The sequence below is a fragment of the Aptenodytes forsteri genome, unplaced genomic scaffold (genome assembly GCF_000699145.1).
Source record: "Aptenodytes forsteri isolate BGI_AS27 unplaced genomic scaffold, ASM69914v1 Scaffold55, whole genome shotgun sequence".
Classification (NCBI taxonomy): domain Eukaryota; kingdom Metazoa; phylum Chordata; class Aves; order Sphenisciformes; family Spheniscidae; genus Aptenodytes; species Aptenodytes forsteri.
In genome coordinates, this window is record NW_008796063.1 from 9,321,977 (window position 1) to 9,331,524 (window position 9,548).

Below are 9,548 nucleotides of genomic sequence, written 5' to 3' on the forward strand. Positions count from 1 at the left end.
GGCGGGGGGAGCGCTGCAAGGAGGAGGAAGAGGAAGGATGCTCAGAGGGATGCAGGCGCAGTGCAGGCAGCAGGGTTGCTCCCGGGGTGGGCAGGGTGCGTGGTGCCGCTTCATATCGAGGGCCTGATCTTGGCGGGTGCTGAGTCGCTGGGTCTCACTGGCGCTGGACGCAAGGGCCGGCCCAGGCAGCCCCCCCCAGGCCCCGGACACAGCGGGGCTGCAGCGTGCTTGACTGAACCAGCATCTTCCTGAGGCAGCGGCACCCGGGCAATAGTCCTCGGGGAAATGGGAGTGTTGCTGTGCTGAGGGATCTCTGTGCCATCAATGAGTGAGAGACGGGGCCCAGGAAAAGCCAAGCTCCTCTTTCACGAGGCTGATGAGAAAGTTTGAATCAAAAAAAACCCCTGTGAGGATCTATTAGAGAAAAAAACAGCGAAAGGTGATGTTTAAATAAGGTTCAGGATAGCAGAAGCCTCACCTACAACGCTGAGAGGGACCTCAGGGACAGCTAGAACACACAAATTTGTGGCGCATGGTGCATTTCACCAGCACCGCTTGGGAAACGGATGCTGCTTTTCATCTCCCCCGAGTGTGGTCTCACGCTTGGACATTAATTTAAACACTGTCCGAAGGTTTACGGCGGAATTGCAGTCATCTGTGGGGCTGGAAGGGAGCAGCGGTTTAAACGGCCCCTTGCAGCCCCATCCCTGCCTGCTGGGAAACACCCTGCCCGGCAGCAGAGGCACAAGGACACTTTGGGGAGAGAAAGTGGGACAGTTCCCCATGTTTATTGATCTGTGTGCGAGACAGCGAGGGGGTTTGACAGCCGATTACAGAGCACAAATTATCACCCTAAAATAACAAAAAGATCATTTAATTGAAGCGGTTGATGGAAAACAACAGGGGGAATAGGAAGCGCCAACCTCTGGGGGACAGACAAACTGAATATCTCGACTGGCATTTATTGTTAACCGTACGACTATTAATAGTGCCAGGAATGGGTAGAAATAGCCTGCTCGAAGCCTACTCTTAGGTTAACAGGTTTCAGCAACGGAAAATCCATTTGCTCCCTCTAAAAGTCTCTTTGGTGACAGCAAAGGCAGAGCACACCATGAGGCAGACGTGCCGCCGGGATCCCGCAGCCTCGGCTCAGGGGTGCGAGGTGCAACCGGAGCCACCCTGCCGGGGACACCCCCCACCACCCCCCTGGGAGCAAGGGCAGGGATCCCAGGCGGGCAGAGGAGAGCTGATGGCTGCAGGAGCTCCCGGGGAGAGGACGTGGGCGCTGCCTGCGCTGTCCCAGAGCCCAGCTCCTCACAGAGTCACGCAGAGCCTAAGGAGAGGAACATTACGAGGCATTAGGCTGAGTCCCCCCAAGATCATCTAGAAACTCGTCTCCTAGTGGAAGCAGAGCACATTTGCCGGGAGCTGGCTGCCAGTGAGGGATGAGAAAGGATCCACGTCGCTGCAAGGCAAAGCCTTCCCACGGTTATGACTCTGTTAAAAATCACCACTCATTTCTGACCTGACTGCAAATAGCTCGAGTCTTAAGCAGGGGCAGATAAAATAGCATTTTCTCCCACAGCTGCCGTACCGCCTGCGCAGAGTTTGACCCTGCCATTTGGAGGGTGTTTTGCTCCTCGCCTGATTTTGGAGGATACAGGCTCTTTGCTCGTTCACGCAGCTGCTTGGTACAGCAAGAGCCTCAGGCAGGCTGCTGTGCACGAAACCCAGCCACCGCAGACACCTTTAATAGAATCGAACATCTTCAGCACAGATCATTCCCTGGTTTCTTGCTATTTCTCTCCCTGTTTGCACCCTCCTGGGTTTACCAGCCTCCCGCCAATGAACAAAACCCGCCTGGCGGCTGCGAGCAAGTGACTGAGGAAAGGAAATTCCACGAAAGTCACACAAACATCCCGGTGACAGAACATGTGGCTCCCAAGGGTCTGGCTTGGACAAACTGTGCAAGTAGCAAAATAGAGCTCGCAGCAGCACCAGCCTCTGCAAAAATGTAGGAAGCAAAATGTACCAGGAGGCAGGAGCATGCACCGTGCTGCCCGGCCCAGGGACAGGAGAGCAGCGGGATACTCGGAAAAGAACAATTACATCAGAACATGACTTTGATTTCTGAGCGTGCTGTGGAGCCGGGAAGTATTGTCACCCCGGGGCCGAGCCGGCCTCGGTTCACCGCTGGGTCCTGTGGGTCCAAGCAGTGAAAAAGCCAAGACCGGAACAGCCGTTTGTGCTTTTCCCGCCCTGGCACACGCAGACCCCACGGCCTCTCCCGGGCCACGGAGAGGAGCACATCCAACAGGAGCTCCTTATCTTTGCCGTTAAGATGCTTCACGTCCTACCGAGGGCTTGTCCCCTGCACAGCAGCACGCGGCATTCCCTGGCTCCGGACCGGGGCTTTGCAAGTATGCACACGGAGCCAAGCCTGGCTTTCCTGGCTCCCCAGTTCCTGCTTTTCTTCCCCAGGACAGGGACCTGTTTTTCAGACAGGGACCCTCTCCCCGTGTGGTGTACAGCACCCCGGCATGCTGCTCTAACTAGCCTGCTCACAAATAACCAGCACGGGCTGTGCGTTTCCCAGCAGCTGCTGGTGAACAGCGGGGTCTTGTGGGACCACAGATCCTGCCCCGGCTGCTCCCCTGGGACAGGAGGAGCGAGAGGCCGGAGGAAGAGGGGAGCAGCTGGGTAGGGAAGGGAGGCTTTAGCTATAGCTCTTGCTTGTTCCCCTGGGGAAAAGCATCTGATTAAATCAAAATGCAGCATCCAGGGTTGCTATTCATTCCCTATATTATTAGCTTGTCTCATTTTATTAAATCTCCTTTAAGGCTTTTCAAAAGAAGCACGTAATTCACAACATATAATTTTTCCCAGATGAGATATGATGCAGAAGCGGGCTGCTCTGTCGCTGGGGACCGGGGGGGTGGGTTTATTCATTTCCTTCCCCCCCCCCCTTACTTCTTTAGCAACGCTTCCCATGTCTCTTGATTGCCTTTAGCATTTGGGATTTGATTAACAGAGAATTTGAAAGCCTGAGACATCTCTCAAATCCCCAATTCCTTGAGTCATCCAGGCAAGGGGCAGTGAGAGCTCCCTCGGAGACACCATCCCCACACCCGGCGCGATGCAGCTCCCGGAGCAGGCTCGTGCCGTGTCGTGGTCTCTGGACTTTCTGCGTCTGCTCCCCTTCTCCCATCTTTGGTGTGTGCTTGCTGCGATAAACTTGCCAAAAACCCACGGCAGGGGCTGAATGCCCGTATCGCGGTGCAAAGCTGGGGAAGCGGCGTGCTCTGGCGGATCACTCGGTGCCGCTGCTTTCCTTACCGGCAGCGCAAACACGCGTCGGACGGCTGAGCATATGGCGAGAGCTGGGGTTTCGGTGGCACCGCTCCGCAGGGGGCTTGGCTTTGCTGCCCAGCTGCCCCGGGGATGGTGCCCCGCTCTCCCGCCATGGAAACGTCTCCCCTCCGAGTGCACCGAGGTGACATTAACTCATCGTCGATAACCGTGCGGCACAGCTGCGTCAAGAGCTCCATACAGAGCAGAACTGGGGTTCCCCGTGCCAGAGGCACCCTGGGAATCCTCTGCTCCCGGTTTCCATCCCATCTCATCCCATTCTCTCGCCCGCAGTTCGCTCGGAGGCAGCAGCATCCTGCCAGCATCCGGCACGGACAAGGGCGTTTGCGTGTCCTGGACGTGTCCCCAAACTCAGGCACTTTCTGCTCCCTTCCGAAGAGCGGCAGCCTCCCTGGGATTAGAGAGAAATGTCACCTGTAACCGGAGATGGGCAGCCACTGGGCTTGGAATATAGGGCACAGGGGAGAGGGAGGCTCGGTGACCCCGGAGGACGCGTTGTTTTCAGGATTTCAGGAGGGTTCCCATGGAAATAGCGACGGCTGCCAGGGTTATAGGACAAAAATAAAAGCCCAAGAGGAGGCAGGGAGCCGGCCGGGCAGCGACGGGCTGGAGCTGGCAGAGGGATGCGCAGCCGGTGCTGAGGGCTGAAAGCCTGGAGGTGTTTCGTGTCTAGGTCCCACATCTGCCCCCGCTGCTTCGGCTGTGGGGGGCGGAGGGGGCTGAGGCCAGCGCAGGGTTTGAGGCTGCGAGTGGAGGCGTTGGGGAAAAAAGGGGTTTGAGCTGGATGAGGGCTGAGGTCTGCTTGGTGCCGGTGCCCAAATCGAGGACCCTTGAGGCTCCCGCAGATGCTGAGCCCTGGTGCGGCAGCGTAGCAGCACTGCAGGCAGAGCCCAGCCCCGACATCGCCTTCCCAGGGGGCTCCGGCTGCTCTGCCTCCCTCCTGCGACCCTGATTCAGAGAGGAGCTGTGCTCAGTAAACAGTTCCCCTCCGAAGACAATGCAACATGGAAAAAGCAGCACATTCCTACAATTTTTTCTGAAATAAGATCCAAGGAGGATGCGGTGCAGTGTGGCCCCTCACCGGGCTGTCCCGAGGCGGCTTTTTAGTGTGCAAATTAAAGAAAACAGCCTCATAACTTGTCCTCTGGCACATGGTGGGAGCTCAATGCGTAAAGGCCCCGGGGGTGGAGGGCAGAGGTGGGCCGGGGTGGGTTGGATGGTGTCTCCGTGCTGTCCCTGGCAGGGGTGATGCGAAGGGCAGGGGGAACGTCGGGCACGGGGTGCTGCTGCTCTCCCGGCGCTGGGAGTCATTTGGAAGCATCCCCTGGGCACCCACGAGATGGGGGCTGCCTGCATCCGCAGACCCCAGAGCAGGAGCCTGCCGGCGGTGCCCACGTGGCTCAAACCCGGCTCTGCCGAGGCGGGACGGATCCTGGTCCTGCCCCAGGCATTTGTTTGGGCTCCAGCACTGGTGGTTTCCCACCTGGAAATAGCTTCCCACCAGGGCCTTCTCCCCACTGCATTTCTTCGTGACCGTGTAAAGCCCAGACTGCTTTCCCTACGCAGCAGGGACTGAGGAGACTGGTTTATTCCCCTGTAAAGGTAAGTCCTGCCGTGTCCCCCTTCTGCCTTCTCTGGATTAAGGGGTCCCCGATAAAGCAGTCAGTGCCCAAACTGCCCCCGAAAGCCCCCGTACCGCCCGCGCTCAAAGCTCACGTTTGCTTTTGCATCAAACCCCGCTCGCTGGCAGACCAGCCTGTCTCCCCTGCCCACCGACCGGCTGTGCTGAGGCGCGACCGCGTTGGGGACGGGTGCCCTGAGCCCCCCCCCCCCGCAGTTTCCCTCCATCTTCCCGAAGAGCAAAAGTGCAGACTCAGCAAGCTGGGCCTGGCAGGGAGCCCGGGGGAATTCGTGACTTCTCCATCGCCTGCCTCGATTGCACCGCGTGTTTATTCTCCGTTCCTGGCTAATCGTGTTTGTTTGCCATGTAAGGGCCAGTGGCCATCCCTCCCCCGGGTGAAGGCAGTGCAGTTTCGCTGGGCGAACGCAAACACAGGCGTGGGGTTATGGGTGGTCACAACGGAGGGCAGGGCCTTTGGGGACATGTCCCCGGTTCTGGATGTCCCCGCCATCCCGTTGCCTTCAGGGAAAGGACCGCAGGATTCGGCCTCCGTCTGCAGCCGAAACTGTCCCTGGATGGAGCATCCCACAAGCGTGGAGCTGGCCCTGCATCGCGTGCCCGTCGCTGCGGCCCTTTGGGTTTGCACGGGTGATCCCCCCATCCCCCCCCCAAAAAAAAATCACACGCAGTTTCAGGGAGGGGAGACACGTGCGGGGGAGCCACGCGAACGGCCACGCGGAGAAAACCCGGGTGGAGCGCGAGGGTGGGCGCAGCCGCTGCCGGGGGCTGCGCGGCGGGACGGGGTGTCCCGAGGCAGCGTGGTGCGATGGACTTGGTGACCTGGCCGTCCCTGCCAGGCAAGAGTTGTGATTTAACTAGTTTCTCCTTTCCCGGTGTTTGCTCTGGAGGAATGTCCCAAACATCAAGGGAGGCGTTATCTACGGCATCTGCACACAGCCTCACGTGCGGCATTTCCCAAGGCCGCAAACAAACCCCCCTGCCAAGCTCAGATGGGCCCAGCAAGCCCCACGCTGGATTTGGAAGCCATGAAGTTACGAAAACGGACCCACGACCACATTTCCAGGGACCCCGCTTGGTGCTCAACGCCTCCCCGAGAGCCGGAGGGATGCACCCGCTCGTGCCCGCACGGCGCCAGGTCTGCAACCGGCCGGTCCTGGGGCTGCGACGGTGCAGGTCTCTTCTTCGGAAGCAGCAGGAGTCTCACGTCCTGACCTGGAGGCCATGGGGTCCATCCCCGCACCAGTGCCAGGATACGGCCCAGCCGCAGCCAGGCACTGGCCCTGGGGATGGGAAGGGGAGAAATAGCTCCGACACCACCAATGCTTTGTGCTCAGCCCGAAGGCTTCACCCCCACTCTCTGTAATCTCAAATTCTTAGAAATATTAGGTAATTGGAGAGGAATCAAATTTTTTCCTTATAACCAGGGAGAGTCCCCTCATCCCTCGCTGTTAAATACTATAAAGCGATGTAAATAATGCTCTCTCTGTGTTCTCCTCTCCATAGCCCTGGTGAGCGGCGCGGCACTGCCAGGGCCTGCCCCCCCCCCCCCGCACAGGGAGAAAGGTAGGCTTGGACCCCGCGAGATGGGCTTGAACATCACCTTCCAGCTCCTCGGGTTTTGCTTTAGGGAACAGAGCAGACGCCTCTGAAACGTCAAACTCCAGCTTTATGGCAGCCAGAACCGGTTCTGCGAAGGCAGCGACACATTAATCTGTGCTGGCTGCTGCGGAAAGAGTTACTAAAAATGGGGATATATCTGGCATCGCCCCAGAAAAACCCTTGTGCAATGCAAAGCCGACACAGAGCGGCTGGGAAGTGGGAAGGGTTGGGTTTGAAATGGCGGATCAAGGGGGAAGGAGTCCGGAAAGCCGGTCCCAGTGGCAGCACCAAACCCCCTGCGCTTTTGCGATGCCGTGGGCACGGGAGGGGATGCACTTTTGCGATGCCGTGGGCACGGGAGGGGAAGCAGCTCTGTCACTGGGGTTTATGGTGACAGACACCCATCTGGGGGGGCTGATCCTGGCTGGGGATGGGAACGGTACGACTGGGGTCCCTCCGGCCTCGCAGCGGGGACAGGGAAAGGCATACATGGTCCCCAGACTGGGAACAAGACGGCACGAATACAGCCTTCGCTACGTTCTCATTAAGAGTAATCCTTCCTGAACAAGCACGTGTCTCTTCGGTAAATACTGATTTCACCTATCAACAAACCTGAATTTATTTACATCAGAGACTTTGAGCCAGGGCCGGCAATTCTGACATAAATTGTCTGAATAATGCAACGTATCCTCTCCTTGCTGGTTGCTATGGGTACTGGGCTGTTTTAGCCTCCATCTATAAACATTAACTGTGAAGGGGATGTGGAAACTTATCTAAAAATAAAATACTATGCCCAAGTCTTTAAGAGGAAGGTCGTTGAGATGGCGATAAAAAAAAAATCCTCGTGTGATGGTTCTGAAGCAGTGAAATACAAACACGGCGTCCGTGAGCCTGGCCGAAGGAAACAGAGGCTGGACTGAAAAGAAACCAACACTTTTAATTCCTGCTGAGCAATGCCCGAAGGGTGAATTACAACATGCAAAAGCAAAAGGAAATCGGACCATTTTGCGGAGGTGACACTGAGAAAAGGGAGGCCCCTCTGCGGAGGGGACGACGCGATGCTGAGACGTGGCACCGCACGCCAGTGCCTGCGCGGGAGCCGGCAGCAGCGCAGCTCCCTTTTCCAGCGCCGCTGCCGGGGGGTTTACACTGCTTTTTTTTTGGTCGTTTACAGTTTATTTCTCAAACTGTTCTGGGAATCTGTAAACACTGAGCCTGGATCTGGAGCGTCACCCCCTGGGATCTTCCCGTTCAGGGCAGGATCCAGCACCGGGCTCTTTGGGACTCGCCAAGGCTGGCGGCAGGGGCGGAGGGGCAGATCTGTACCCGGCTGCTGCACAGCGCAGAAGGCAGAAGCAGCCTTTTCCCTCCCTCCCACCCACTGCCCCTGCAAGGCAGTGATAAATAGCTGGAAGGCACTGGGTGATGGGGAAGGCTGGCAGGACCCTCACGTGGCCCCTGGGGAAAAGGAGGGGCTGGGGGGGTGTGGAGGGGGCCGGGGCACTGACACGGCCAGGGATGGGGTATCTGCAGGGTGTGGATGGGGACTGACTCTTCCCCTCGGTCTTCTCCATGCTGGGGCTTCCCCACCGGACGCCTGCCATCCCTCCATCCCCCTTTGGCTGGTGGTTTAGGTCGTACGTTCACATCCATGTGCTTTTCAGTCACCTTTCTTGGAGCCTTTGCAAATAGTGCGGAGATGCTACAGGGCTCTGCACAGGTGGGAAACGGCAGCTCTGGACGGGGAGGTTTCCCTCTCCCAGAAAAGACAAGGTTTGTTGCTGGGTTTGCAGCAAGTTTTGTTGTTGAGTTTGCAGCAGTTTCCCCTCTTCCTTCCCCAGCCGTGTTTGAACGCCCCAGGGGCTCCCGAGCCCTCCCCGTTGCTTCACCCAAGCTTTTGTTTTCTTCCTGTGGCTCTTCGGCAGCATCTTCAGACGATCTTCAGCATCAGCCGGAGCCGGTGCTTCCCCGTGCTCAGAGCTCATTTACGAAAGGCCCCCGGTGTCTCCATCGTTACTCTGCTTGCCCTCCAGTCCGGGGCTGGAGCTGGATTGCTTTTTGCCCTGCAGATCTCCAATAATCGGTGCGGGAGGAGAGGTCGGGAGGTCCCGCGCCACGCGGCTCCTGGGAGAGCATCACCTTCGTGGCAGGAGCCACAGTGACCCGGCAATGGCGACAAGGACCTGGGGACAGGGACCTCCAGCTCTCGCGGGCTGCAACGAGGAGGTGCCGCCGTGCTCAGGCTGTTCCTCCGATCACTTCCAAAACTGCAGGGTGCTCAGTTGGCTCATTAAGGGTTGCTGGGCTAATTAGTAGGATACATCTCAGTAGGAAAATGGGCAAATCGGACGGCGTGGGGACCAGAGAGGCATGCTGTGCCGAGGTATCCAAGACACTGCTTTACAAAAGGCAGAGAGACAAGAGTCTGTTGGGGACCTCACTGGTGCTACAGCATCTTTGCTGGGGCAGAGGCTACGGGGCTGCCAAAACCTCAGCAGCGCCGTGAGCTTGTCCAGCCCATCCAACCGTCAGCCGGCAGATGCACCAGGGGTTTCCAGGGGAGGCATTTAACCCCAGGGAAAGGAGCCTGGGCAGGAACGTGTGCTTTTGCAGAAGCCTTTGGCCCAAAAAGCAAGCCCGGGCTGAGTTTCTGGGGTGAGCTGGTGCAAGCCCATGTGCAAGAAATGCTCCTGGCTCCGGCACGGAGCAGCCTGGAACAGGGATGCCCGATTTCCCTGTGGGGCGGTCGGGCATGCGTGCCCTCTCGCACCATCCCTGCTGCTCGCTGGAGCACCTGCCATGGCCAATAGCTGCTTTTTTCTGCCTGATTTAGACTAAGCCCGGAGCCTCAAAGCTCCCCAGCAATTTTCCCTCGCGTTGACTCTCAAGTATATAATCAAAACAGTTTGGGGGTTGCTGGTCGGGTGCCAAGAGGCGG

The 9,548-nt window shown here is 58.0% G+C and overlaps 1 protein-coding gene across 3 annotated transcripts in view; it reads right to left on the reverse strand.

Annotated features, from left to right (window-relative positions):
- Window positions 1-8,521: 8,521 nt before the first annotated feature.
- Window positions 8,522-9,548, reverse strand: part of PEMT (phosphatidylethanolamine N-methyltransferase) — a 42,612-nt gene continuing 41,585 nt past the window's right edge. The window contains exon 8 of one of the 3 annotated variants that reach the window (XM_009286453.2): window positions 8,522-8,793. The gene's annotated coding sequence lies outside the window, so the exon portion shown is untranslated. Of the gene's footprint in view, window positions 9,009-9,548 lie in introns of all 3 variants that reach the window. The other 2 variants (XM_009286451.2, XM_009286452.2) reach the window with 2 other exon arrangements.